Raw genomic sequence first — 15,601 nt, 5'->3', positions numbered from 1 at the left:
CTTGGAAATCTTAGCTCAAACAGCTGCAAAACCTGTTTTCCCAGCACGGAGACCTTGAGTTCTATAATATAAGGCCATAAACATGTTTGTCTGAGTCTTCTATCAAAAGTTACAGCTATTTCTATGAAGTTGTACAAAAACGCTTTCTTTCGCCAAGACAGTGCGTTTCTCACTGTTACATGCATTTGAATGGGGAACTCGACCGAAACAAAGTATAGGTTTTCATTATGTGAATAACTTGGAAATCTTAGCTCAAACAGCTACAAAACCTGTTTTCCCAGCACGGGAACCTTGAGTTCTATAAGATAAAGCCATAAACATGTGTATCCGAGTCTTCTATCAAAAGTTACAGCTATTTATATGAAGTTGTACAAAAACGCTTTCTTTCGCCAAGACAGTGCGTTTCTCACTGTTACATGCATTTGAATGGGGAACTCGACCGAAACAAAGTATAGGTTTCCATTATGTGAATAACTTGGAAATCTTAGCTCAAACAGCTGCATAACCTGTTTTCCCAGCACGGAGACCTTGAGTTCTATAAGATAAAGCCATAAACATGTTTGTCTGAGTCTTCTATCAAAAGTTACAGCTATTTCTATGAAGTTGTACAAAAACGCTTTCTTTCGCCAAGACAGTGCGTTTCTCACTGTTACATGCATTTGAATGGGGAACTCGACCGAAACAAAGTATAGGTTTTCATTATGTGAATAACTTGGAAATCTTAGCTCAAACAGCTGCAAAACCTGTTTTCCCAGCACGGAGACCTTGAGTTCTATAAGATAAAACCATAAACATGTTTGTCTGAGTCTTCTATCAAAAGTTACAGCTATTTCTATGAAGTTGTACAAAAACGCTTTCTTTCGCCAAGACAGTGCGTTTCTCACTGTTACATGCATTTGAATGGGGAACTCGACCGAAACAAAGTATAGGTTTTCATTATGTGAATAACTTGGAAATCTTAGCTCAAACAGCTGCAAAACCTGTTTTCCCAGCACGGAGACCTTGAGTTCTATAATATAAGGCCATAAACATGTTTGTCTGAGTCTTCTATCAAAAGTTACAGCTATTTATATGAAGTTGTACAAAAACGCTTTCTTTCGCCAAGACAGTGCGTTTCTCACTGTTACATGCATTTGAATGGGGAACTCGACCGAAACAAAGTATAGGTTTTCATTATGTGAATAACTTGGAAATCTTAGCTCAAACAGCTGCAAAACCTGTTTTCCCAGCACGGAGACCTTGAGTTCTATAATATAAGGCCATAAACATGTTTGTCTGAGTCTTCTATCAAAAGTTACAGCTATTTCTATGAAGTTGTACAAAAACGCTTTCTTTCGCCAAGACAGTGCGTTTCTCACTGTTACATGCATTTGAATGGGGAACTCGACCGAAACAAAGTATAGGTTTTCATTATGTGAATAACTTGGAAATCTTAGCTCAAACAGCTACAAAACCTGTTTTCCCAGCACGGAGACCTTGAGTTCTATAAGATAAAGCCATAAACATGTTTGTCTGAGTCTTCTATCAAAAGTTACAGCTATTTCTATGAAGTTGTACAAAAACGCTTTCTTTCGCCAAGACAGTGCGTTTCTCACTGTTACATGCATTTGAATGGGGAACTCGACCGAAACAAAGTATAGGTTTTCATTATGTGAATAACTTGGAAATCTTAGCTCAAACAGCTGCAAAACCTGTTTTCCCAGCACGGAGACCTTGAGTTCTATAAGATAAAGCTATAAACATGTGTATCCGAGTCTTCTATCAAAAGTTACAGCTATTCATATGAAGTTGTACAAAAACGCTTTCTTTCGCCAAGACAGTGCGTTTCTCACTGTTACATGCATTTGAATGGGGAACTCCACCGAAACAAAGTACAAGTTTTCATTATGTGAATAACTTGGAAATCTTAGCTCAAACAGCTGCAAAACCTGTTTTCCCAGCACGGAGACCTTGAGTTCTATAATATAAGGCCATAAACATGTTTGTCTGAGTCTTCTATCAAAAGTTACAGCTATTTCTATGAAGTTGTACAAAAACGCTTTCTTTCGCCAAGACAGTGCGTTTCTCACTGTTACATGCATTTGAATGGGGAACTCGACCGAAACAAAGTATAGGTTTTCATTATGTGAATAACTTGGAAATCTTAGCTCAAACAGCTGCAAAACCTGTTTGCCCAGCACGGGAACCTTGAGTTCTATAAGATAAAGCTATAAACATGTGTATCCGAGTCTTCTATCAAAAGTTACAGCTATTCATATGAAGTTGTACAAAAACGCTTTCTTTCGCCAAGACAGTGCGTTTCTCACTGTTACATGCATTTGAATGGGGAACTCCACCGAAACAAAGTACAAGTTTTCATTATGTGAATAACTTGGAAATCTTAGCTCAAACAGCTGCAAAACCTGTTTTCCCAGCACGGAGACCTTGAGTTCTATAATATAAGGCCATAAACATGTTTGTCTGAGTCTTCTATCAAAAGTTACAGCTATTTCTATGAAGTTGTACAAAAACGCTTTCTTTCGCCAAGACAGTGCGTTTCTCACTGTTACATGCATTTGAATGGGGAACTCGACCGAAACAAAGTATAGGTTTTCATTATGTGAATAACTTGGAAATCTTAGCTCAAACAGCTACAAAACCTGTTTTCCCAGCACGGGAACCTTGAGTTCTATAAGATAAAGCCATAAACATGTGTATCCGAGTCTTCTATCAAAAGTTACAGCTATTTATATGAAGTTGTACAAAAACGCTTTCTTTCGCCAAGACAGTGCGTTTCTCACTGTTACATGCATTTGAATGGGGAACTCGACCGAAACAAAGTATAGGTTTTCATTATGTGAATAACTTGGAAATCTTAGCTCAAACAGCTGCAAAACCTGTTTTCCCAGCACGGGGACCTTGAGTTCTATAATATAAGGCCATAAACATGTTTGTCTGAGTCTTCTATCAAAAGTTACAGCTATTTCTATGAAGTTGTACAAAAACGCTTTCTTTCGCCAAGACAGTGCGTTTCTCACTGTTACATGCATTTGAATGGGGAACTCGACCGAAACAAAGTATAGGTTTTCATTATGTGAATAACTTGGAAATCTTAGCTCAAACAGCTACAAAACCTGTTTTCCCAGCACGGGAACCTTGAGTTCTATAAGATAAAGCCATAAACATGTGTATCCGAGTCTTCTATCAAAAGTTACAGCTATTTATATGAAGTTGTACAAAAACGCTTTCTTTCGCCAAGACAGTGCGTTTCTCACTGTTACATGCATTTGAATGGGGAACTCGACCGAAACAAAGTATAGGTTTTCATTACGTGAATAACTTGGAAATCTTAGCTCAAACAGCTGCAAAACCTGTTTTCCCAGCACGGGGACCTTGAGTTCTATAATATAAGGCCATAAACATGTTTGTCTGAGTCTTCTATCAAAAGTTACAGCTATTTCTATGAAGTTGTACAAAAACGCTTTCTTTCGCCAAGACAGTGCGTTTCTCACTGTTACATGCATTTGAATGGGGAACTCCACCGAAACAAAGTATAGGTTTTCATTATGTGAATAACTTGGAAATCTTAGCTCAAACAGCTGCAAAACCTGTTTTCCCAGCACGGAGACCTTGAGTTCTATAAGATAAAGCCATAAACATGTTTGTCTGAGTCTTCTATCAAAAGTTACAGCTATTTCTATGAAGTTGTACAAAAACGCTTTCTTTCGCCAAGACAGTGCGTTTCTCACTGTTACATGCATTTGAATGGGGAACTCGACCGAAACAAAGTACAAGTTTTCATTATGTGAATAACTTGGAAATCTTAGCTCAAACAGCTGCAAAACCTGTTTTCCCAGCACGGAGACCTTGAGTTCTATAAGATAAAGCCATAAACATGTGTATCCGAGTCTTCTATCAAAAGTTACAGCTATTTATATGAAGTTGTACAAAAACGCTTTCTTTCGCCAAGACAGTGCGTTTCTCACTGTTACATGCATTTGAATGGGGAACTCGACCGAAACAAAGTATAGGTTTTCATTATGTGAATAACTTGGAAATCTTAGCTCAAACAGCTGCAAAACCTGTTTTCCCAGCACGGAGACCTTGAGTTCTATAAGATAAAGCCATAAACATGTGTATCCGAGTCTTCTATCAAAAGTTACAGCTATTTCTATGAAGTTGTACAAAAACGCTTTCTTTCGCCAATACAGTGTGTTTCTCACTGTTACATGCATTTGAATGGGGAACTCGACCGAAACAAAGTATAGGTTTTCATTATGTGAATAACTTGGAAATCTTAGCTCAAACAGCTGCAAAACCTGTTTTCCCAGCACGGAGACCTTGAGTTCTATAATATAAGGCCATAAACATGTTTGTCTGAGTCTTCTATCAAAAGTTACAGCTATTTCTATGAAGTTGTACAAAATAGCTTTCTTTCGCCAAGACAGTGCGTTTCTCACTGTTACATGCATTTGAATGGGGAACTCGACCGAAACAAAGTATAGGTTTTCATTATGTGAATAACTTGGAAATCTTAGCTCAAACAGCTGCAAAACCTGTTTTCCCAGCACGGGGACCTTGAGTTCTATAATATAAGGCCATAAACATGTTTGTCTGAGTCTTCTATCAAAAGTTACAGCTATTTCTATGAAGTTGTACAAAAACGCTTTCTTTCGCCAAGACAGTGCGTTTCTCACTGTTACATGCATTTGAATGGGGAACTCGACCGAAACAAAGTATAGGTTTTCATTATGTGAATAACTTGGAAATCTTAGCTCAAACAGCTGCATAACCTGTTTTCCCAGCACGGAGACCTTGAGTTCTATAATATAAGGCCATAAACATGTTTGTCTGAGTCTTCTATCAAAAGTTACAGCTATTTCTATGAAGTTGTACAAAAACGCTTTCTTTCGCCAAGACAGTGCGTTTCTCACTGTTACATGCATTTAAATGGGGAACTCGACCGAAACAAAGTATAGGTTTTCATTATGTGAATAACTTGGAAATCTTAGCTCAAACAGCTGCAAAACCTGTTTTCCCAGCACGGAGACCTTGAGTTCTATAAGATAAGGCCATAAACATGTTTGTCTGAGTCTTCTATCAAAAGTTACAGCTATTTCTATGAAGTTGTACAAAAACGCTTTCTTTCGCCAAGACAGTGCGTTTCTCACTGTTACATGCATTTGAATGGGGAACTCGACCGAAACAAAGTATAGGTTTTCATTATGTGAATAACTTGGAAATCTTAGCTCAAACAGCTACAAAACCTGTTTTCCCAGCACGGGAACCTTGAGTTCTATAAGATAAAGCCATAAACATGTGTATCCGAGTCTTCTATCAAAAGTTACAGCTATTTCTATGAAGTTGTACAAAAACGCTTTCTTTCGCCAAGACAGTGCGTTTCTCACTGTTACATGCATTTGAATGGGGAACTCGACCGAAACAAAGTATAGGTTTTCATTATGTGAATAACTTGGAAATCTTAGCTCAAACAGCTACAAAACCTGTTTTCCCAGCACGGGAACCTTGAGTTCTATAAGATAAAGCCATAAACATGTTTGTCTGAGTCTTCTATCAAAAGTTACAGCTATTTCTATGAAGTTGTACAAAAACGCTTTCTTTCGCCAAGACAGTGCGTTTCTCACTGTTACATGCATTTGAATGGGGAACTCGACCGAAACAAAGTATAGGTTTTCATTATGTGAATAACTTGGAAATCTTAGCTCAAACAGCTGCAAAACCTGTTTTCCCAGCACGGAGACCTTGAGTTCTATAATATAAGGCCATAAACATGTTTGTCTGAGTCTTCTATCAAAAGTTACAGCTATTTCTATGAAGTTGTACAAAAACGCTTTCTTTCGCCAAGACAGTGCGTTTCTCACTGTTACATGCATTTGAATGGGGAACTCGACCGAAACAAAGTATAGGTTTTCATTATGTGAATAACTTGGAAATCTTAGCTCAAACAGCTGCAAAACCTGTTTTCCCAGCACGGGGACCTTGAGTTCTATAATATAAGGCCATAAACATGTTTGTCTGAGTCTTCTATCAAAAGTTACAGCTATTTCTATGAAGTTGTACAAAAACGCTTTCTTTCGCCAAGACAGTGCCTTTCTCACTGTTACATGCATTTGAATGGGGAACTCGACCGAAACAAAGTATAGGTTTTCATTATGTGAATAACTTGGAAATCTTAGCTCAAACAGCTACAAAACCTGTTTTCCCAGCACGGGAACCTTGAGTTCTATAAGATAAAGCCATAAACATGTTTGTCTGAGTCTTCTATCAAAAGTTACAGCTATTTCTATGAAGTTGTACAAAAACGCTTTCTTTCGCCAAGACAGTGCGTTTCTCACTGTTACATGCATTTGAATGGGGAACTCGACCGAAACAAAGTATAGGTTTTCATTATGTGAATAACTTGGAAATCTTAGCTCAAACAGCTGCAAAACCTGTTTTCCCAGCACGGAGACCTTGAGTTCTATAATATAAGGCCATAAACATGTTTGTCTGAGTCTTCTATCAAAAGTTACAGCTATTTCTATGAAGTTGTACAAAAACGCTTTATTTCGCCAAGACAGTGCGTTTCTCACTGTTACATGCATTTGAATGGGGAACTCGACCGAAACAAAGTATAGGTTTTCATTATGTGAATAACTTGGAAATCTTAGCTCAAACAGCTACAAAACCTGTTTTCCCAGCACGGGAACCTTGAGTTCTATAAGATAAAACCATAAACATGTTTGTCTGAGTCTTCTATCAAAAGTTACAGCTATTCATATGAAGTTGTACAAAAACGCTTTCTTTCGCCAAGACAGTGCGTTTCTCACTGTTACATGCATTTGAATGGGGAACTCGACCGAAACAAAGTATAGGTTTCCATTATGTGAATAACTTGGAAATCTTAGCTCAAACAGCTGCATAACCTGTTTTCCCAGCACGGAGACCTTGAGTTCTATAAGATAAAGCCATAAACATGTTTGTCTGAGTCTTCTATCAAAAGTTACAGCTATTTCTATGAAGTTGTACAAAAACGCTTTCTTTCGCCAAGACAGTGCGTTTCTCACTGTTACATGCATTTGAATGGGGAACTCGACCGAAACAAAGTATAGGTTTTCATTATGTGAATAACTTGGAAATCTTAGCTCAAACAGCTGCAAAACCTGTTTTCCCAGCACGGAGACCTTGAGTTCTATAATATAAGGCCATAAACATGTTTGTCTGAGTCTTCTATCAAAAGTTACAGCTATTTATATGAAGTTGTACAAAAACGCTTTCTTTCGCCAAGACAGTGCGTTTCTCACTGTTACATGCATTTGAATGGGGAACTCGACCGAAACAAAGTATAGGTTTTCATTATGTGAATAACTTGGAAATCTTAGCTCAAACAGCTGCAAAACCTGTTTTCCCAGCACGGAGACCTTGAGTTCTATAATATAAGGCCATAAACATGTTTGTCTGAGTCTTCTATCAAAAGTTACAGCTATTTCTATGAAGTTGTACAAAAACGCTTTCTTTCGCCAAGACAGTGCGTTTCTCACTGTTACATGCATTTGAATGGGGAACTCGACCGAAACAAAGTATAGGTTTTCATTATGTGAATAACTTGGAAATCTTAGCTCAAACAGCTACAAAACCTGTTTTCCCAGCACGGGAACCTTGAGTTCTATAAGATAAAGCCATAAACATGTGTATCCGAGTCTTCTATCAAAAGTTACAGCTATTCATATGAAGTTGTACAAAAACGCTTTCTTTCGCCAAGACAGTGCGTTTCTCACTGTTACATGCATTTGAATGGGGAACTCGACCGAAACAAAGTATAGGTTTTCATTATGTGAATAACTTGGAAATCTTAGCTCAAACAGCTGCAAAACCTGTTTTCCCAGCACGGAGACCTTGAGTTCTATAAGATAAAGCTATAAACATGTGTATCCGAGTCTTCTATCAAAAGTTACAGCTATTCATATGAAGTTGTACAAAAACGCTTTCTTTCGCCAAGACAGTGCGTTTCTCACTGTTACATGCATTTGAATGGGGAACTCCACCGAAACAAAGTACAAGTTTTCATTATGTGAATAACTTGGAAATCTTAGCTCAAACAGCTGCAAAACCTGTTTTCCCAGCACGGAGACCTTGAGTTCTATAATATAAGGCCATAAACATGTTTGTCTGAGTCTTCTATCAAAAGTTACAGCTATTTCTATGAAGTTGTACAAAAACGCTTTCTTTCGCCAAGACAGTGCGTTTCTCACTGTTACATGCATTTGAATGGGGAACTCGACCGAAACAAAGTATAGGTTTTCATTATGTGAATAACTTGGAAATCTTAGCTCAAACAGCTGCAAAACCTGTTTGCCCAGCACGGGAACCTTGAGTTCTATAAGATAAAGCTATAAACATGTGTATCCGAGTCTTCTATCAAAAGTTACAGCTATTCATATGAAGTTGTACAAAAACGCTTTCTTTCGCCAAGACAGTGCGTTTCTCACTGTTACATGCATTTGAATGGGGAACTCCACCGAAACAAAGTACAAGTTTTCATTATGTGAATAACTTGGAAATCTTAGCTCAAACAGCTGCAAAACCTGTTTTCCCAGCACGGAGACCTTGAGTTCTATAATATAAGGCCATAAACATGTTTGTCTGAGTCTTCTATCAAAAGTTACAGCTATTTCTATGAAGTTGTACAAAAACGCTTTCTTTCGCCAAGACAGTGCGTTTCTCACTGTTACATGCATTTGAATGGGGAACTCGACCGAAACAAAGTATAGGTTTTCATTATGTGAATAACTTGGAAATCTTAGCTCAAACAGCTGCAAAACCTGTTTTCCCAGCACAGAGACCTTGAGTTCTATAATATAAGGCCATAAACATGTTTGTCTGAGTCTTCTATCAAAAGTTACAGCTATTTCTATGAAGTTGTACAAAAACGCTTTCTTTCGCCAAGACAGTGCGTTTCTCACTGTTACATGCATTTGAATGGGGAACTCGACCGAAACAAAGTATAGGTTTTCATTATGTGAATAACTTGGAAATCTTAGCTCAAACAGCTACAAAACCTGTTTTCCCAGCACGGGAACCTTGAGTTCTATAAGATAAAGCCATAAACATGTGTATCCGAGTCTTCTATCAAAAGTTACAGCTATTTATATGAAGTTGTACAAAAATGCTTTCTTTCGCCAAGACAGTGCGTTTCTCACTGTTACATGCATTTGAATGGGGAACTCGACCGAAACAAAGTATAGGTTTTCATTATGTGAATAACTTGGAAATCTTAGCTCAAACAGCTGCAAAACCTGTTTTCCCAGCATGGGGACCTTGAGTTCTATAATATAAGGCCATAAACATGTTTGTCTGAGTCTTCTATCAAAAGTTACAGCTATTTCTATGAAGTTGTACAAAAACGCTTTCTTTCGCCAAGACAGTGCGTTTCTCACTGTTACATGCATTTGAATGGGGAACTCGACCGAAACAAAGTATAGGTTTTCATTATGTGAATAACTTGGAAATCTTAGCTCAAACAGCTACAAAACCTGTTTTCCCAGCACGGGAACCTTGAGTTCTATAAGATAAAGCCATAAACATGTGTATCCGAGTCTTCTATCAAAAGTTACAGCTATTTATATGAAGTTGTACAAAAACGCTTTCTTTCGCCAAGACAGTGCGTTTCTCACTGTTACATGCATTTGAATGGGGAACTCGACCGAAACAAAGTATAGGTTTTCATTACGTGAATAACTTGGAAATCTTAGCTCAAACAGCTGCAAAACCTGTTTTCCCAGCACGGGGACCTTGAGTTCTATAATATAAGGCCATAAACATGTTTGTCTGAGTCTTCTATCAAAAGTTACAGCTATTTCTATGAAGTTGTACAAAAACGCTTTCTTTCGCCAAGACAGTGCGTTTCTCACTGTTACATGCATTTGAATGGGGAACTCGACCGAAACAAAGTATAGGTTTTCATTATGTGAATAACTTGGAAATCTTAGCTCAAACAGCTGCAAAACCTGTTTTCCCAGCACGGGGACCTTGAGTTCTATAATATAAGGCCATAAACATGTTTGTCTGAGTCTTCTATCAAAAGTTACAGCTATTTCTATGAAGTTGTACAAAAACGCTTTCTTTCGCCAAGACAGTGCGTTTCTCACTGTTACATGCATTTGAATGGGGAACTCGACCGAAACAAAGTATACGTTTTCATTATGTGAATAGCTTGAAAATCTTAGCTCAAACAGCTGCAAAACCTGTTTTCCCAGCACGTGGACCTTGAGTTCTATAATATAAGGCCATAAACATGTTTGTCTGAGTCTTCTATCAAAAGTTACAGCTATTTCTATGAAGTTGTACAAAAACGCTTTCTTTCGCCAAGACAGTGCGTTTCTCACTGTTACATGCATTTGAATGGGGAACTCGACCGAAACAAAGTATAGGTTTTCATTATGTGAATAACTTGGAAATCTTAGCTCAAACAGCTGCATAACCTGTTTTCCCAGCACGGAGACCTTGAGTTCTATAAGATAAAGCCATAAACATGTTTGTCCGAGTCTTCTATCAAAAGTTACAGCTATTTCTATGAAGTTGTACAAAAACGCTTTCTTTCGCCAAGACAGTGCGTTTCTCACTGTTACATGCATTTGAATGGGGAACTCGACCGAAACAAAGTATAGGTTTTCATTATGTGAATAACTTGGAAATCTTAGCTCAAACAGCTGCAAAACCTGTTTTCCCAGCACGGGGACCTTGAGTTCTATAATATAAGGCCATAAACATGTTTGTCTGAGTCTTCTATCAAAAGTTACAGCTATTTCTATGAAGTTGTACAAAAACGCTTTCTTTCGCCAAGACAGTGCGTTTCTCACTGTTACATGCATTTGAATGGGGAACTCGACCGAAACAAAGTATAGGTTTTCATTATGTGAATAACTTGGAAATCTTAGCTCAAACAGCTACAAAACCTGTTTTCCCAGCACGGGAACCTTGAGTTCTATAAGATAAAGCCATAAACATGTTTGTCTGAGTCTTCTATCAAAAGTTACAGCTATTTCTATGAAGTTGTACAAAAACGCTTTCTTTCGCCAAGACAGTGCGTTTCTCACTGTTACATGCATTTGAATGGGGAACTCGACCGAAACAAAGTATAGGTTTTCATTATGTGAATAACTTGGAAATCTTAGCTCAAACAGCTGCAAAACCTGTTTTCCCAGCACGGAGACCTTGAGTTCTATAATATAAGGCCATAAACATGTTTGTCTGAGTCTTCTATCAAAAGTTACAGCTATTTCTATGAAGTTGTACAAAAACGCTTTCTTTCGCCAAGACAGTGCGTTTCTCACTGTTACATGCATTTGAATGGGGAACTCGACCGAAACAAAGTATAGGTTTTCATTATGTGAATAACTTGGAAATCTTAGCTCAAACAGCTGCAAAACCTGTTTTCCCAGCACAGAGACCTTGAGTTCTATAATATAAGGCCATAAACATGTTTGTCTGAGTCTTCTATCAAAAGTTACAGCTATTTCTATGAAGTTGTACAAAAACGCTTTCTTTCGCCAAGACAGTGCGTTTCTCACTGTTACATGCATTTGAATGGGGAACTCGACCAAAACATAGTATAGGTTTTCATTATGTGAATAACTTGGAAATCTTAGCTCAAACAGCTGCAAAACCTGTTTTCCCAGCACGGACACCTTGAGTTCTATAAGATAAAGCCATAAACATGTTTGTCTGAGTCTTCTATCAAAAGTTACAGCTATTTCTATGAAGTTGTACAAAAACGCTTTCTTTCGCCAAGACAGTGCGTTTCTCACTGTTACATGCATTTGAATGGGGAACTCGACCGAAACAAAGTATAGGTTTTCATTATGTGAATAACTTGGAAATCTTAGCTCAAACAGCTACAAAACCTGTTTTCCCAGCACGGGAACCTTGAGTTCTATAAGATAAAGCCATAAACATGTGTATCCGAGTCTTCTATCAAAAGTTACAGCTATTTATATGAAGTTGTACAAAAACGCTTTCTTTCGCCAAGACAGTGCGTTTCTCACTGTTACATGCATTTGAATGGGGAACTCGACCGAAACAAAGTATATGTTTTCATTATGTGAATAACTTGGAAATCTTAGCTCAAACAGCTGCAAAACCTGTTTTCCCAGCACGGAGACCTTGAGTTCTATAATATAAGGCCATAAACATGTTTGTCTGAGTCTTCTATCAAAAGTTACAGCTATTTCTATGAAGTTGTACAAAAACGCTTTCTTTCGCCAAGACAGTGCGTTTCTCACTGTTACATGCATTTGAATGGGGAACTCGACCGAAACAAAGTATAGGTTTTCATTATGTGAATAACTTGGAAATCTTAGCTCAAACAGCTACAAAACCTGTTTTCCCAGCACGGGAACCTTGAGTTCTATAAGATAAAGCCATAAACATGTGTATCCGAGTCTTCTATCAAAAGTTACAGCTATTTATATGAAGTTGTACAAAAACGCTTTCTTTCGCCAAGACAGTGCGTTTCTCACTGTTACATGCATTTGAATGGGGAACTCGACCGAAACAAAGTATAGGTTTTCATTACGTGAATAACTTGGAAATCTTAGCTCAAACAGCTGCAAAACCTGTTTTCCCAGCACGGGGACCTTGAGTTCTATAATATAAGGCCATAAACATGTTTGTCTGAGTCTTCTATCAAAAGTTACAGCTATTTCTATGAAGTTGTACAAAAACGCTTTCTTTCGCCAAGACAGTGCGTTTCTCACTGTTACATGCATTTGAATGGGGAACTCGACCGAAACAAAGTATAGGTTTTCATTATGTGAATAACTTGGAAATCTTAGCTCAAACAGCTGCAAAACCTGTTTTCCCAGCACGGGGACCTTGAGTTCTATAATATAAGGCCATAAACATGTTTGTCTGAGTCTTCTATCAAAAGTTACAGCTATTTCTATGAAGTTGTACAAAAACGCTTTCTTTCGCCAAGACAGTGCGTTTCTCACTGTTACATGCATTTGAATGGGGAACTCGACCGAAACAAAGTATACGTTTTCATTATGTGAATAGCTTGAAAATCTTAGCTCAAACAGCTGCAAAACCTGTTTTCCCAGCACGTGGACCTTGAGTTCTATAATATAAGGCCATAAACATGTTTGTCTGAGTCTTCTATCAAAAGTTACAGCTATTTCTATGAAGTTGTACAAAAACGCTTTCTTTCGCCAAGACAGTGCGTTTCTCACTGTTACATGCATTTGAATGGGGAACTCGACCGAAACAAAGTATAGGTTTTCATTATGTGAATAACTTGGAAATCTTAGCTCAAACAGCTGCATAACCTGTTTTCCCAGCACGGAGACCTTGAGTTCTATAAGATAAAGCCATAAACATGTTTGTCCGAGTCTTCTATCAAAAGTTACAGCTATTTCTATGAAGTTGTACAAAAACGCTTTCTTTCGCCAAGACAGTGCGTTTCTCACTGTTACATGCATTTGAATGGGGAACTCGACCGAAACAAAGTATAGGTTTTCATTATGTGAATAACTTGGAAATCTTAGCTCAAACAGCTGCAAAACCTGTTTTCCCAGCACGGGGACCTTGAGTTCTATAATATAAGGCCATAAACATGTTTGTCTGAGTCTTCTATCAAAAGTTACAGCTATTTCTATGAAGTTGTACAAAAACGCTTTCTTTCGCCAAGACAGTGCGTTTCTCACTGTTACATGCATTTGAATGGGGAACTCGACCGAAACAAAGTATAGGTTTTCATTATGTGAATAACTTGGAAATCTTAGCTCAAACAGCTACAAAACCTGTTTTCCCAGCACGGGAACCTTGAGTTCTATAAGATAAAGCCATAAACATGTTTGTCTGAGTCTTCTATCAAAAGTTACAGCTATTTCTATGAAGTTGTACAAAAACGCTTTCTTTCGCCAAGACAGTGCGTTTCTCACTGTTACATGCATTTGAATGGGGAACTCGACCGAAACAAAGTATAGGTTTTCATTATGTGAATAACTTGGAAATCTTAGCTCAAACAGCTGCAAAACCTGTTTTCCCAGCACGGAGACCTTGAGTTCTATAATATAAGGCCATAAACATGTTTGTCTGAGTCTTCTATCAAAAGTTACAGCTATTTCTATGAAGTTGTACAAAAACGCTTTCTTTCGCCAAGACAGTGCGTTTCTCACTGTTACATGCATTTGAATGGGGAACTCGACCGAAACAAAGTATAGGTTTTCATTATGTGAATAACTTGGAAATCTTAGCTCAAACAGCTGCAAAACCTGTTTTCCCAGCACAGAGACCTTGAGTTCTATAATATAAGGCCATAAACATGTTTGTCTGAGTCTTCTATCAAAAGTTACAGCTATTTCTATGAAGTTGTACAAAAACGCTTTCTTTCGCCAAGACAGTGCGTTTCTCACTGTTACATGCATTTGAATGGGGAACTCGACCGAAACATAGTATAGGTTTTCATTATGTGAATAACTTGGAAATCTTAGCTCAAACAGCTGCAAAACCTGTTTTCCCAGCACGGACACCTTGAGTTCTATAAGATAAAGCCATAAACATGTTTGTCTGAGTCTTCTATCAAAAGTTACAGCTATTTCTATGAAGTTGTACAAAAACGCTTTCTTTCGCCAAGACAGTGCGTTTCTCACTGTTACATGCATTTGAATGGGGAACTCGACCGAAACAAAGTATAGGTTTTCATTATGTGAATAACTTGGAAATCTTAGCTCAAACAGCTACAAAACCTGTTTTCCCAGCACGGAGACCTTGAGTTCTATAAGATAAGGCCATAAACATGTTTGTCTGAGTCTTCTATCAAAAGTTACAGCTATTTCTATGAAGTTGTACAAAAACGCTTTCTTTCGCCAAGACAGTGCGTTTCTCACTGTTACATGCATTTGAATGGGGAACTCGACCGAAACAAAGTATAGGTTTTCATTATGTGAATAACTTGGAAATCTTAGCTCAAACAGCTGCAAAACCTGTTTTCCCAGCACGGAGACCTTGAGTTCTATAAGATAAAGCCATAAACATGTTTGTCTGAGTCTTCTATCAAAAGTTACAGCTATTTATATGAAGTTGTACAAAAACGCTTTCTTTCGCCAAGACAGTGCGTTTCTCACTGTTACATGCATTTGAATGGGGAACTCGACCGAAACAAAGTATAGGTTTTCATTATGTGAATAACTTGGAAATCTTAGCTCAAACAGCTACAAAACCTGTTTTCCCAGCACGGAGACCTTGAGTTCTATAAGATAAAGCCATAAACATGTTTGTCTGAGTCTTCTATCAAAAGTTACAGCTATTTCTATGAAGTTGTACAAAAACGCTTTCTTTCGCCAAGACAGTGCGTTTCTCACTGTTACATGCATTTGAATGGGGAACTCGACCGAAACAAAGTATAGGTTTTCATTATGTGAATAACTTGGAAATCTTAGCTCAAACAGCTACACAACCTGTTTTCCCAGCACGGGAACCTTGAGTTCTATAAGATAAAGCCATAAACATGTGTATCCGAGTCTTCTATCAAAAGTTACAGCTATTTATATGAAGTTGTACAAAAACGCTTTCTTTCGCCAAGACAGTGCGTTTCTCACTGTTACATGCATTTGAATGGGGA

Source organism: Aulonocara sp. 'chitande type north' Nkhata Bay, linkage group LG5, assembly GCF_057382095.1.
Source record: "Aulonocara sp. 'chitande type north' Nkhata Bay isolate Kocher_YH1m ecotype deep benthic linkage group LG5, A_spYH_male_GT1.1, whole genome shotgun sequence".
NCBI classification, from domain to species: Eukaryota; Metazoa; Chordata; class Actinopteri; order Cichliformes; family Cichlidae; genus Aulonocara; species Aulonocara sp. 'chitande type north' Nkhata Bay.
The sequence above is the reverse complement of the archived record's forward strand: the minus strand, read 5'-3'. Positions refer to the sequence as shown.